The sequence below is a fragment of the Aristolochia californica genome, unplaced genomic scaffold (assembly GCF_029961685.1).
Source record: "Aristolochia californica isolate CCGP_79_NKW_82.1479 unplaced genomic scaffold, dmAriCali1.0.hap1 SCAF_1, whole genome shotgun sequence".
Classification (NCBI taxonomy): Eukaryota; Viridiplantae; Streptophyta; class Magnoliopsida; order Piperales; family Aristolochiaceae; genus Aristolochia; species Aristolochia californica.
Window position 1 is genome coordinate 55,995,675 of NW_027181770.1, and position 15,047 is coordinate 56,010,721.

Below are 15,047 nucleotides of genomic sequence, written 5' to 3' on the forward strand. Positions count from 1 at the left end.
TTATGATAAAAATAAAAATGAAAGAAAATAAAATAAAACCATAATCAATTAAAATGATTGAAATTCACAGGGTACACCCTTCTTTGCCAATTGATCTGCCTTTGAATTTGCTGATCTTGGAATCTGTGCCCATGAGCACTGCTTGTCGATAGTAAGATCTAAAAACTTGAAGAAATATCTTGTCGAATTTCCAAGGTGGCTTGTTTTTTCCATTACCAACGAAATTACAACAGCCAAATCTCCTTCAACAATTAACAGATGGTTAAAATGGTTGTAATAATTTAATAGATCTAGCTGCACCGACCTTAATTCTACTTCTGTTAAATCTACTACCCCAAATGATCCTGAATAGGATAGCACAACAATGTCCTTCATGATCTTGTACAATACCTCCAAATTCACCTGGCCCGTGTTATCATTGGAACCCTTGTCAAAGTTAAACTTTAAAAAAAGCAATGGTGGGGGTTTCCAAACTTCTATTGTTAAGGGTCTACTTCGTTTTTTACTCAATGTTTTTCCAGTTTAGACACAGAGCAGATCCTGTATGATCACTGAAATCATCAGTAAGCTGATTCCTCATGAGCACTCGATGTATGGATTTCTTTGTAACAACTCCCAAAGATCTTGCTTCCTGAGAGACGAATCTATTCTTTCTTTCAAGCCACAAACCCCATAAGACAACAGCAACAAGCCAACAACTAGTTTCCAAAGAGTCTTCCCCATTGATGGAAAAGGAAATGAGAGAACTTCAGCTAGCCAATTATTAACATTTGATGGAAGACAAAAAGAAATTCCAAACCTTCTCATGTATTAGTACCAGATGTCCCGTGCAAATTGACAATTCCAAAAGATATGGTCTATTAATTCATTATTAGTGTCAAGCTTGACTTCGAAAAGGCCTTTGACAGAGTCAACTGGAAGCTAGTCGACCACATCCTTGATAAGATGGGTTTTTTCACTCGCTGGAGATTCTGGATGAGAAGTTGTATTTCTAATGTCTCCTATTCTGTCTTGGTAAATGGCAAACCTTGTGGTTATTTTAAGGGCTCTAGGGGAATCAGGCAAAGGGACTCTCTGTCCCCCTTCCTGTTCACTCTCATTGGAGAGCAATTAGCTGCCATGGTCCGTCTAGCTAAAACGTCTGGATGGCTAAATCCTATTTCTCCTTACCCTGCCCTCGACATTAGCCTCCTCCAATATGCGGATGATACATTTTTTTTCTGTGATGGCTCCTTCAATCAAATTCATAATTTAAGCGCCCTGCTGAGCTTATTTGAAATATCATCTGGGCAAAAAATTAGTTGGGAGAAATCTTCTATCTCTGATTACAATATTGAACTTGGATTACTCAGTTCCATGGCAAGCTATCTTGGTTGCAGCATTGAATGGAACGTATCTGGGGCTCCCTTTGACCCCTTGTCTCCCTTCTAAGGCTTCTTGGCACCCTGTCATTGAGCGTTTGGAAGGGCGGCTTGCCTCCTGACGAGGGAAATTTCTATCAAAAGCAGGCAAGTTAGTTCTAATCAAATCATGTTTGCAGGGAATACCCACCTATTTTTTATCTATATTCCACTGCCCAGCCTTAGTCAGAAACCGAATTGAGATTCTAAAGAGGCGTTTCCTTTGGGGTGGTCCAAATGGTGAAAAAAATATCATCTGGTTAAATGGGAGGAAGTGTGCAAACCAAAATTGTTGGGTGGATTGGGTATCCAGAACATCAATGCCACAAACTTTGCTCTTCTTCTTAAGTGGATATGGAAGTTTAATATGCAACCGGCTTTGATTTAGAGAGCTTTCGTTGCAGATAAAGCAAATATCCACTTTGGCTGGTGGACAGAGGGAGGGCAAATTTATTCTCTTTCGCCTCCCTAGAAAAAAATTGTTCGGCTTCTTCCCAAATTCAAAATGGCTGCAAAATGTTACATTGGAAATGGAGGCTCAACAAAATTCTGGAATGATTGGTGGGCTGGTCAACCCCCACTCAAAAACAGCTTCCCAGAAATATCTGGCCTCTCGGGTAACTCAAGAGGTTCTTGTCTTAGACATCTGGTTAGAAAATGGGGACTGAAATTTAAATCTTAGAAGACACCTCACTAATGCCGAAGCTCTCCTTGCATCCGAGCTCCTTCACAACCTTCCAATCAGACAACCAAACAACTCACGAGACACTCTAATCTGGACTTCCTGCCCAAAAGGATCCTTTTCCCACATCCTCCGCCTACAAATTCCTAAACAACTTCTCCGCAACTCATCCAAAGCACCCTATTGCCTATGCCTAGGACCTCCTTGCCCCTCCACGTGCCAAATTCTTCATCTGGTCTGCCTGTAGACCCTCTGATTCCTTGTTACGACGGGGCACCCCTATCCTTGACCCTCTCTGTCCTTTCTGCAAAAATACTCCAAAAACAGCAACCCATATTCTTCTATCATGTCAGTTTGCCCACTTAGTCTGGATGTCCCTCTTAAGCAAAATTGCCCTCCAATACTGTGCCTCCGGGAATTTAGCAGACACTGTCCTCTCACTCATCAGCTCAAAACTCCCAAAGCTAGGTAAAATGATTATATCTTGCTGTATTGGTTATATAATTTGGGTTCTCTGGAAAGAATGTAATCGGAGGAAATTCAAATTCAAAACCTCCTCTATTGAGGTTCTGATTGAGCACATCTCTAGCCAAGTTTCTGTCTGGCTCTTGAATAAAAAAGAATTCAAAAATTTTAGTGGTTCAAACTTTAGGGCTAATTGGCAAACTATCGCTGGGCTATTTCAGCCCCCTTGCCCCCCAACTATAGCTATATGGGTCCCTCCTCTCCCGGGCACTTAAAACTCAATTTTGATGGAAGTGCTCTCGGCTTCCCAGGTCCAGCAGGGTTCGGTGGTGTTATCCACAATGAAAAGGGTGACCTCCTCTTCTCCTATGTAGACCCCCTCGGCAATTCAGATTCTACCACAGCAGAGCTCTTGGGTCTTCTACACGGGCTCAAAATCTTCTCTGGTAACCTTTCTGGACCCCTTTGTATTGAAGGTGACTCAAAAGTGGTCATCAATTGGTGTGCTAACCACAACCATTTCCCATGGCATCATTGGGATTTGTTCAATGAAATATGTAATTTAATTTCCCCTTTAAACTGTAACTGGAATCACATTCCACGCTCTGCTAATCACCTAGCAGATTCCCAGGCCAAGGCAGGCATCTCTCTCCAACACTTTGTTGTGGAGTCAGGCCCCCGACATTAGGTTTGTAATTTTCTTTCTTTTTCTTATCAATATATGCACCATTAATTCAAAAAAAAATTCATTATTAGTGTCACAGAACCAGCAATGCAGTTCTTGGCCTTTCACCCATTTAGCTATAGATTTTGAAAATATGTTGGTTTTAGATGGACAAAGTTGAAGAGAAGGAGAAAGTAGGATACCAGTGCTACCGCAAAAGAGGAGGGAAAATGTCCCCTGTTCCCCCTTATATAATTAACTTAAGAAAAAGTTGTTATGATGACAACAATGCCCCTCTCACTTACTGGCACTGAACTGTCTTATTATGAATCCATAGAGACATTAAACACAATGCATTAATGCTATGAGACTATATACTAGCGGGGCAATTACAACTGTACCCTTAGTACTAAAATTACTTGCTGTAATTATATTTGCAACACTCTCTGTCACGTTGGGGGCATATATATCAGTCTGAACTTGTTATAAAGCACAAAATTTTTTCTTGCTGAAAAACTTGGTAAAAAAATTTGTATTGGTAGAATGAACATATGGAGTATTGATCTGCATATCGTGATGTTATATCTAATGAAGTGATAAACCGCTTCAATATATTTCGTCCACTCATGAAAAACAAGATTATTTGCAATGAAAAGCACGACTTGAGAGTCAGACCTCATCACCAAAGGCTTTGCAAACCAAATTCAACTACCAAAGATTTAGTCCATGTCAACTTGCTTGTAGTATGAGTCGTAGCCCTATATTTTGTTTAATATTTGATTTAGACACCATATTTTGTTTCTTATATGTCCAAGTGACCAAATTTCTCTCATGAGCGTGCAGTAATCAATAGTATCTTCTATCCACCTTTGACCTACATAATAAGCTTCTGAAATGCCTGCAATGTAAAGGTGACCATGAGATTCATGTAGCAATCTTTCACAAGGCACCCCTTTCATATACTTCAATGTCCTGTAAATGACATCTTGGTGAATAAGTCTTGGGCTTGCCATAAATTGACTTACAACACTAATTGCATAGGAAATATTTGCCATCGTCACTGTAGCATAACTCAGCTTATAACCAACCTTCAATATTGAGTTCTGTCCTTCAAGATGGGACTCTGATCAGCATGCATATTAACATTACCCTCCATAGGCTTCTCAGCTGATTTAGCTCCTTGTAGTCCTGTTTAAGATAGTAAGTCAGTAACTATGTTTCTTTTGATTGGTTGAAAATCATCAGTAACATACTTTCTTTGAAGTTGCACAATTCCAGTAGCAATTTCAATACTCAAAAATCACTTCCAGAGATGACAATGTTGTCCACATAAACAATTAACACAAGTGCTCTAGTTTCTTGCTTGAGATAAAAACAACATGGTCTGAATGACTTTTGTATAAATTGAAAGGACACTACCATGTTACTAAATTTATCAAACCAAGCTTGAGGACTCTCAAGCTAAACAGGGCACATCCCTCCAAACCCTTGATGTGTTGGGAGGCCCCTCCTAATAGTTTTTTTTTTGAAAAAAAAAAATTGTAATTTTTTTTCTTTTGCCTTAATAAATTCACACTTTTCATAAAAAAAAAGCCCAAGCTTGAGGTCTCTGCTTTAGACCTTAGATTGCTTTTTGTAACTTGCTCATTTTACTGTTTTTCTTCTTAGCAACAGCCCTAGAGGTTAGTCTTTAGATACCTCTTCCTTTATAACCCATATAGAAAAATATTCTTTACATCTTGATGATAAAGTGAGTAACGATTATTCACAACAATTGTAACAAGTGATTTGTTCACAACAGCTGAAATTAGAATTTGCACAAAACTCAACCTAGCAATTGGAGAAAAGGTTTTTAAATCTTCTAAGATAGAGTGTAACCTTTTGGTTACTCACCTGACCTTGTATTGCTTTATAGTTTGATTATGCTTAATTGCAAATAAACAACAGCCCATTACTTGAGCACCATCAAATGGATTAACTCACGACCTCTTGACAAAGATACGAATGATCTATATGGTGGAGATGAATGGTCAAAAGAATGGAAGCCACCTAAGGAAGGAATTATTAATCTCAACTTTGTCATTTAAAAAAAAAATCTCCACTTTGAATGATCCTCCATCGGCAATCCTGGGCCATTTGGTTTTGGGGACAGTTTTGGAAGCTCTAATGGTGACATTCTCTCTTCTTTTGCGGTCCTCTTGGTGTTTCAGACTCCACATTAGCTAAGCTTCAGGCCTTGAGACATGGGTTGAGAATCTTTCATAAGTTTTTTTGTGGAAAGATTCATGTGAAGGGTGATTGTAGCTGTGTCATTGGATTGTGCTTTGGCAAGAAGGATCCTCTTTGGTGTCATTGGTCTAGTTTTTATGTTAAGATTTGTCTAAGGATGTTGCAATTGGACTCATATTTAATGATCAGCAAATGGTCTTACTGATTTGCTAGCTAAAGAGGATCCTTCTTTTAAGTTGTGGAGCTTAATTAACGCCCTATGCTGAGTTGGTTGCGGATCGAGGAGGGGGTGGAGCCCCCGCCCGGTCCACGATATATTAACTGTTATTTCATTAAGGGCAGTTTGGGAATTTCACTCTTGTAATACGTTTGCCCTAATTTTCTCTTTATAATTGAGGGGCGCCGCTATTAGAGTTTTATTATCTTATACCGAGGAGCATCTCGAGTTTCAGCCCGAGAGGTTAAAGAGAAACACCTGCAAGTGTGCGATTTCTCTTGTAAAGTATTTCATCTTCATAGTGGATTACTGCAGCGATGGAAGACAGGACGTAGTCTCACCTTGAGGCGAACCTTTATAAATCTTATTGTGCTTTTTCGTGCTTGTTTATTCCATTCTTCCGCGTTTATTATTATTGCGCTCGTTAGTTTGGAATTAGGGCATCTAATTACTAACAAGTGGTATCAGAGCTTTGGTTCGTGATTGAGAGCAATGGTTAGCGGAGTAGGATCGGCACTAGGGATCGACAAGTTTGATGGTATCGATTTTGCGTTTTGGAGGATGCAAATCGAAGATTATCTATACAATAAAAAGTTGCACGCACCACTTCTGGAGGTGAAACCAGAAGGTATGAAAGATGATGAGTGGAATCTCCTCGATAGACAAGTGTTGGGAGTAATCCGGTTAACAATGTCGAAAAATGCTGCTCACAACGTTGGCGTCAGAGAAAACCACAATAGGGATGATGAAGATTCTGTTTGACATGTATGAGAAGTCTTCCGCAAATAATAAGGTACATCTCATGAAAAAACTCTTCAATTTAAAGATGACAGAAAATACATCGGTTGCATTGCATTTGAATGAGTTTAGCATGATTATCAATCAATTGACATCCTTTCAAATTAAATTTGATGATGAGGTTCGTGCTTTAATTCTTTTGGCGTCTATGCACAAATTGTTGAGAGCCTATGAGGGCTGTGGTTAGCAACTCTGTAGGCAATGGGAAGTTGATCTTTAATGATGTTCAGGATACCATTCTCGCAAAGGAAGTTCGTAGAAAGGACTTCGGAGAATCGTTGACATCTAATTCTGCCCTCAGTGTCGATACTAGGGGCAGGAACTTCGAGAGGAATTCCAACAAGGGCAATGGTAGAGGGAAGTCAAGAAATGGTAGAAGCAAGTCCAAATTCAGAAGGAATTTGGAATGCTGGAAACATAAAGAAGAACTGCAGAGCACCGAAGAAGGATGAAAAGAAAAACGATGTTGTAAATGCAGTGACTGAAGAGTTACAAGATGCTTTACTCTTGTCGGTTGATAGCCCTATTGACTCTTGGGTGTTAGATTCAAGAGCTTCTTTTCACACCACAACACATCATGAGATCATGGAGAATTATGTTGCTGGAGATCACAGGAAGGTGTATCTTGCTGATGGAGAACCTTTGGATATTGTTGGTATTGGTAATGTTAGTTTGAGGATGTCAAACGGGACAGTGTGGAAAATTCACAAGGTGAGACATGTACCAAAACTAATGCGTAATTTGATCTCAGTAGGGCAACTTGATGATGAGGGTCATAATGTGACTTTTAATGGTGCTGCCTGGAAAGTTACAAAGGGATCCATGGTTGTTGCACGAGGAGTTAAAACTGGAACTCTTTACATCAATTCCAGTTGCAGAGACACGGTTGCAGTTGCTGATGCTATTACTGATTCTGACTTGTGGCATTATAGGCTCGGTCACATGCCTAAGAAGGGAATGAAAGTGCTTTAGTCCAAAGGGAAGCTACCAGGGTTGAAAACTGTAAATAACAATTTGTGTGAAGACTGTATTTTCGGCAAGAAGAAAAGGGTTAGCTTTTCTAAGGCTGGAAAGGAGCAAAAGACAACAAAATTGGAGTTAGTTCACATAGATGTGCGGTGGCCTTCAACTCTTACTTCCCTTGGTGATTATAACTACTATGTGACATTTATTGATGATGCAAGTAGAGAGGTATGAGTTTCTTTCCTGAAAAAGAAATCTGATGTCTTTGATACCTTTAAGAGATGAAGAACAATGGTTGAGAATGAGACAAATTTGAAAGTGAAGTGTTTGCTGTCAGATAATAAGGGAGAATATGTAGATGATGATTTCAAGCGGTACTGTGCCGATAATGGAATCAAGATGAAGAAGACCAATCCTGGGAAACCTTAATAGAATGGTGTGGTTGTGAGGATGAACAAAACTTTGAACGACCGTGCTAGAAGCATGAGATTATATGCGGGATTGCCAAAGATTTTCTAGTATGAGGCTATTAACATTGTTGCCTATTTGATCAACAAATGTCCTTCAACACCATTGGATTGCAAAATACTAGAAGAGGTCTGGAGTGGCAAAGTGGTAAACCTTTCTTTCTTGAAAGTGTTTGGTTGTGTTTCTTATATTCATATTGATTCTGCTGGTAGAAGTAAACTTGATGCCAAATCTCAATTATGTTTCTTTATTGGCTATGCTGGTACAGAGTTTGGTTATCGCTTCTGGGATGACCAAAGTCGTAAGGTTATCAGGAGCAAAGACGTGATCTTCAATGAAGGTGCTTTGTATAAAGATAGGTTGAGAACAGAGTTTGATAGCACAAGTGATGAAGCCAAGAAGTCTGAAGTGATTCAGTTGAGAGATCTTCCAGCTATTGAGATGGAGAATATTGCTTAGAAAGACCAGAAGAAGAACCCAAGATGGCTGGACGAGGGGTCGGTCAAGGAGTAATTTCCTCCCACCAACCATCTGGGGAAAGAAGTAACTCCCACTCAACGACCACTCCCTCTGATCCAGCACCCAGGAAGAGGCGAAGATCGAACCAGTCTGGGAAAGCAGCACCGGCAGCAACAGCAACGAAAAGGTAAACAACTGGAAGAAGAAGAAAAGAGGGAAAAGGAAGTTATTGACTCTGAAGATAGTTCATGCGAGAGATGGCAAACTGTAATCTCGAAATCCTCACGCCGAAGGATCCTTGTGGAGGATCCGACCAGATACGAATTCCGGAATGGAAAAGCAAAGCTGACTTTTCGAAAGAGGAAGGAGAAGAGTGGGGAGGCCATCCAGATTCATGCACAAGAGGGGCGAAAAAAATCATACATCTCCCTCCCGATCTCCGCAGTCAGTTTTTTCCTAGACATTTTCAGGAAAGTTCAAGTAGGAAACACGGGAAGAAGATACAGCAGATCGCTCCTCACCGGCGATCTGGAATTCCAAGTACACAGCCAATATCATGGAGGACTTCTTCAATGCGTCATCCACCAAAGACGTGGCCAAATGATAATGGGTATGATTTTTCTCCCACAGCCCTCCACTTCTAGAATGGGTTGGAAACGCTTTGATCAAATTCTCCAGCAGCTAGCCACCCCACCAAAAATCCACTCACAACCCAGCGCTTCACACCAGTCAATTCTGTCGCTCCCACCGGATCCTCCACCAGAGAAGACTCAGGTCTGCGAAACCAATTGTCCAACACCACCACCAATACCACTCCCCCAATTCTCACCCCAGAAAAACCAATTCTCTATATCCCTGCCAACCCACATTGAAACGGAGGGCAAGCGCAAAATGTCCCTGGCAGTGCTTTTGGAAGACCCGGAAATTTTTTTCACCAGAAGACAACTCCAAGAATGGCTGCAAAAACGAAATATCATGTCCACAGCCATCATCAAAGCTCATGAGAGGAGCTGGATCATCAACTGCCATTCGGAGGAGGACCGCAAGAGACTACATTCACTGAAGACAGAGACCATTTCAATGATCCTCCACACGACCAATTGGAGCCCAGAACTCACAGCCCCCATCTCGGGGCAATGGGTGATCGTCAAAGGTCTTCCGGTGGAAATCCGATGCCGGCATACTCTGGAATGCCTCTCAAAAGAATTCAGAGAGATTATTTGGGCCGAAAGCCAGCCAACTCAGCTTCACAAAGAAAATTTTTTCATCCGGCCAAAATCTCTGGTAAGTGGTTTACAGTTTTTTCATATCTCCTGCGGAAAAACCACGATCTGGGTCTCCATGGAATTCGGAGATTTGGAAACCCTCCCGGCAGCCAACTCGGAAGAAACCTCACGAAACACAACCCAGACTCAGTCGATCCGCCAGTTGCTGACTCGGAAGCATCACTCGAAGTTCAATCGGACATGGGTTCCCAAAAAAAAATAAAAAATCCAACCACACAAAATCAATCCCCATATCCCGAAACAGTCCAATCAACACTAGTTCACAGTAACCCTCTTAATGCCTCCGCCGAAAAAGATTCTATCCACATAAATGCCTCCGCCGACAAAATCCCATCTCTGAAATCGCCCTTGGCCACAGTGTCAATTCCCAATCCCAAAACATCTGCAATACACCACTCCCCAAATCCAAAATCTGATAGGATCTCTCAACCTGATCTACAGACACATCCTGACAAAGGGATTATTACTTCCCCATGCTCACATCCATCACTGTCAAACTCTACCTCACCTCAACACAAAAACCAAAAAAAGAAACACTTTCCCCCACATACCCACCTCTCCATTTACCAAAAACCATCACCACGCTCTCAAATCAATGACATTTCCAATGCCCCTCCGATCTGGCAACCTCGAGCCCCGCACCATACTTTTACACATAAAAAAAAAACACCTTTTCAACCATCAAATCCACAGCCGTCGACCACATCAACTTCCAAAGCCCCTCAGTCCACATCACACCGTCGCCCCGTCATTTCCTTTCTACGTCAACCCCTTCCCCACCGCCGCTCCTCGATTCCCGAAGCAGTACCACTCGCCTGCCATACATCAACCTCCAAAACCCTTCAGTCCACATCACGCCGTCGCCCCGTCCTTTCCTTTCTACATCAACCCCTTTCGCTCCGCCGCTCCTAGATTCCCGAACCATTACCACTTGCCTGCCATACATCAATTTCCAAAACCCCTCTGTCTACATCACGCCGTCGCCCCGTCCTTTCCTTTCTACATCAACCTTTTCACCTCCGCCGCTCCTCGATTCCCGAAGCAGTACCACTCGCCTGCCATTCGTCAACCTCTCAGTCCACATCACGCCACCCTCCCGTCCTTTCACTTTTAAATCCCTCCCCTCCCCTCCGCCGCCTAAATCTTCCTTTTCCCGAAGCCGTACCCCTCGCCTGACATTTTCGTCCCGCAGTTTCTCTAACTCGATAAATCCCCTTTCCCCCCCACTTTCACCCACATTCTCGGCTCCTTATCAAGGATTACCCTATGCGACCCCCCCCCCCCCCCCCCCCCCCCCCCCCCGACCTCAAACCTTCCACATCATCCATCCCGCTCCTCTCGCCGTCCCATTAGACCCTCCCTCTCTGACTCAAATCTCCCCTTATACGGCCACCCCTTGAGCCCCGCTAAGCCCATCCCTCCTCTCTAATGAATCCACTTGGGATTTCGAACCCCCCTTTTACTCCCCTCCCCCCTTATATATTCACTCTCCCACTATCCTCTGCCCCACCCCCCTCCGTATTATCTTCCCCCACTCGGACACCATGGAAAACCCAAACCCCAAAACTTTCACCCCTCCCTTGCACACCAATACTGGAAAACAAATCACCAACACCCCTTTCCGGTATACCTACTCCAGAAAAAAAGAAGCAGGGAAAAATAAAGCCAAATTCGGTAACCCTGCACCTTCTGAAAAAAACACTGACAAAGATAAAATCCAAGACACTACCCCCCCACCTTCCCCTCCTTCAAACCCCCCTCCTGTCCTTCCATTGGAATTTCCCCATAATTGGTACGATCTCCCCCCTGCTTTCCCCTCTAGAATCCCTCCAATTTGGTCCGACCTCCCCCCAACTATAACCTCTAAATCTACCCTAGCCAAGACCTTCACTCCCAATCCGCGGGATGAGCTCCTCCTGTTCCTGCTGGAACAGGAACAAGACTTTCCTCGAGAAGAATTTTCAGAAATGACGGAGCTTGCCAACATCTTTTGTGCGGGATACTCTGAAGCTGGCACTGTGGAGCAAAATATCAACTCCCACCATTCCCCATGATCGTTCTATCATGGAATGTAAGAGGTCTCAGCTCTCTGGCCAAGCGTGCCCTCGTCAGAGCAGCGCTTTTTGATGTTAAACCAAAAATTGCTATACTTCTTGAAACGAAGATGCAGTCTTTTGATTACTCAATTGTGTGTAATTTATGGTATGACTCCAACCCAGCGTGGGCGCATGTGGGTGCAATTGGCCATTCTGGGGGCATAATTGTCATCTGGGATCCAACTGCTTTTGATGTTATTTCCGTCCTTCCGGGGCGATACTCAATCGGTATCCAGCTCCGGGATCACAACCTCGGTACTTCTTGGGCACTAGCTGGCATATATGGGCCTACTCGTTACTGTGATCGAGCATCTTTCTGGGAGGAAATCTTTCAGCTTGTCCAATTGTGGGACCTCCCTTGGCTCATTGGAGGAGACTTCAATGCGACATTACTTTCACCCCTCCCTTGCACACCAATACTGGAAAACAAATCACCAACACCCCTTTCCGGTATACCTACTCCAGAAAAAAAGAAGCAGGGAAAAATAAAGCCAAATTCGGTAACCCTGCACCTTCCGAAAAAAACACTGACAAAGATAAAATCCAAGACACTACCCCCCCACCTTCCCCTCCTTCAAACCCCCCTCCTGTCCTTCCATTGGAATTTCCCCATAATTGGTACGATCTCCCCCCTGCTTTCCCCTCTAGAATCCCTCCAATTTGGTCCGACCTCCCCCCAACTATAACCTCTAAATCTACCCTAGCCAAGACCTTCACTCCCAATCCGCGGGATGAGCTCCTCCTATTCCTGCTGGAACAGGAACAAGACTTTCCTCGAGAAGAATTTTCAGAAATGACGGAGCTTGCCAACATCTTTTGTGCGGGATACTCTGAAGCTGGCACTGTGGAGCGAAATATCAACTCCCACCATTCCCCATGATCGTTCTATCATGGAATGTAAGAGGTCTCAGCTCTCTGGCCAAGCGTGCCCTCGTCAGAGCAGCGCTTTTTGATGTTAAACCAAAAATTGCTATACTTCTTGAAACGAAGATGCAGTCTTTTGATTACTCAATTGTGTGTAATTTATGGTATGACTCCAACCCAGCGTGGGCGCATGTGGGTGCAATTGGCCATTCTGGGGGCATAATTGTCATCTGGGATCCAACTGCTTTTGATGTTATTTCCGTCCTTCCGGGGCGATACTCAATCGGTATCCAGCTCCGGGATCACAACCTCGGTACTTCTTGGGCACTAGCTGGCATATATGGGCCTACTCGTTACTGTGATCGAGCATCTTTCTGGGAGGAAATCTTTCAGCTTGTCCAATTGTGGGACCTCCCTTGGCTCATTGGAGGAGACTTCAATGCGACATTACTTTGCTCTAACAAAAGTCCTCCTGCCTCCCGAACCTCATCAACCATGAGAGCTTTTTCTGACTTTATCAATAGTGTTGCTCTCTCCGAGGCTCCTCTATCGGGGAAAAAATTTACCTGGACAAATTGTCAGAACCCCCCCATTTTGTCTAAATTGGACAGATTTTTTGCCAATATAGAATGGAACCTCCTATTTCCCAACACCTCTGGCCAAGTCCTAAACAAAATAGGATCTGACCATTGGCCTATCCAACTCAATTCTCGGCCTGTTGCATGGGAAAGATCTCCCTTTCGGTTTGAGAATGCCTGGTTATTAACCGAGGCTTTCATCCCTTCTTTGAAATCGTGGTGGGTCGAATTGGAAAATCATCCGAACCCGGGCTGGGCCCTCCCTCGGAAACTCAAAGCCCTCAAGACAAAGATCAGAATGTGGGATAAAAATCACCGAGTTTCTGCTGCTTCCCAGAAAGATTCGATTCGTCGCCGCATTTCTGAGCTGGATCTACTGGAGGAACAAAGGTTAATCTCTCCTACTGATTTTTTGATTAGAAATAATTTAAATGCTGAATACCGTACGTTTCTTCATTCCGAATCTGTCCGTTGGAAACAACGTTCAAGATTTCGTTGGATGGCTGAGGGTGATGGAAATACAAAGTTTTTCCATTCCATCGCCTCGGCCAGGAGGAGGACTAACCGTATCACTGCTCTCTGTAACGGAGACCAAGTGGTAACGGATAGTGCCTCCATTTCTGACCTTTTGGTGAAGTATTTCTCAGAGCTATATTCAGAAGTCTGTTTCAGAAGACCAAAAATCCATCAGTTCGACTTCGAGCGCATCTCAACTGAAGACGCTGTTGATCTTGAAAAACCATTCTCCTCAGAAGAAATTGAACGGGCTGTGCTTGGCCTTCCTAAAGATAAAGCCCCCGGACCAGATGGCTTTAATGGTGAGTTTTATCACTGTTTTTGGGATCTGTTAAAAAAAGATGTTTGCGCCTTCGTTCACAATTTTCATCAAGTGGGAATTACTCACTCTGGAATCGGCGCATCTTTTATTGCACTTATTCCTAAAAAAACAAATTCGGAGGCGCCTAAAGATTTTCGGCCTATTAGTCTCACTTCCAGTTCATATAAAATTATTGGGCGTCTATTGGCTAATCGGCTAAAAGCTGTCCTTTACAAGGTAATTAATCCTTGTCAAAGTGCTTTTATCCGAGACAGAAACATCCTGGACTCTTCTCTAACAGCTCATGTACTTCTTGATTCGTTCAAAAAATCTTCCCTTCCTAGGTTTGTTCTGAAAATTGATTTTGAGAAAGCCTTTGATCGGGTTGATTGGAAACTGGTGGATTATCTTTTTGACCGTATGGGTTTTGGTACAAGATGGAAATTTTGGATGAGGAGCTGTATTTCCTCTCCTTCTTATTCTGTTTTGGTAAATGGGAAACCCCGAGGATATTTCAAAGCCTCTAGGGGGATCAGACAAGGCGACCCCCTTTCTCCATTTATTTTTACTCTCATTGGAGAATACCTTACCTCTATGATCCGGTTTGCTAAACGTTCGGGTTGGCTCAGTCCTATTTTTTCTGACCCAATCTAAGACGTTCCCATTCTTCAGTTTGCAGATGATTCTATTTTTTTTTGGAGAAGGGTCCATGAGACAAATAAAACACATGAAAGCAATCTTGAACATCTTTGAAATGACGTCTGGTCAAAAGATTAGCTGGGAAAAAACAACAATCTTTGGATTTAATATTGATGCCTCTATTCTCAACTCAATGGCGAACTATCTGGGTTGTAAGGTAGCATCAGTTCCGAGTACATATATGGGCGTACCTTTGACTCCGTTCCCCCCTTCGAAAAATTCCTGGTTTCCAGTTGTTGAGAGGCTTGAGATGCGCCTGGCTTCTTGTAAAGGAAAATTTTTATCCAAAGCTGGTAAACTGGTTCTAATTAAATCATGCCTTCATGGAATTTCATCCTATTTCTTATCTTTGTACCATTGTC

General features: G+C 42.8%; 1 protein-coding gene across 2 annotated transcripts in view; it reads left to right on the top strand.

Annotated features, from left to right (window-relative positions):
* LOC137951882 (uncharacterized) overlaps nucleotides 1-15,047 on the top strand; it is a 61,896-nt gene that overhangs the window by 26,485 nt on the left and 20,364 nt on the right. The window lies entirely within an intron of this gene.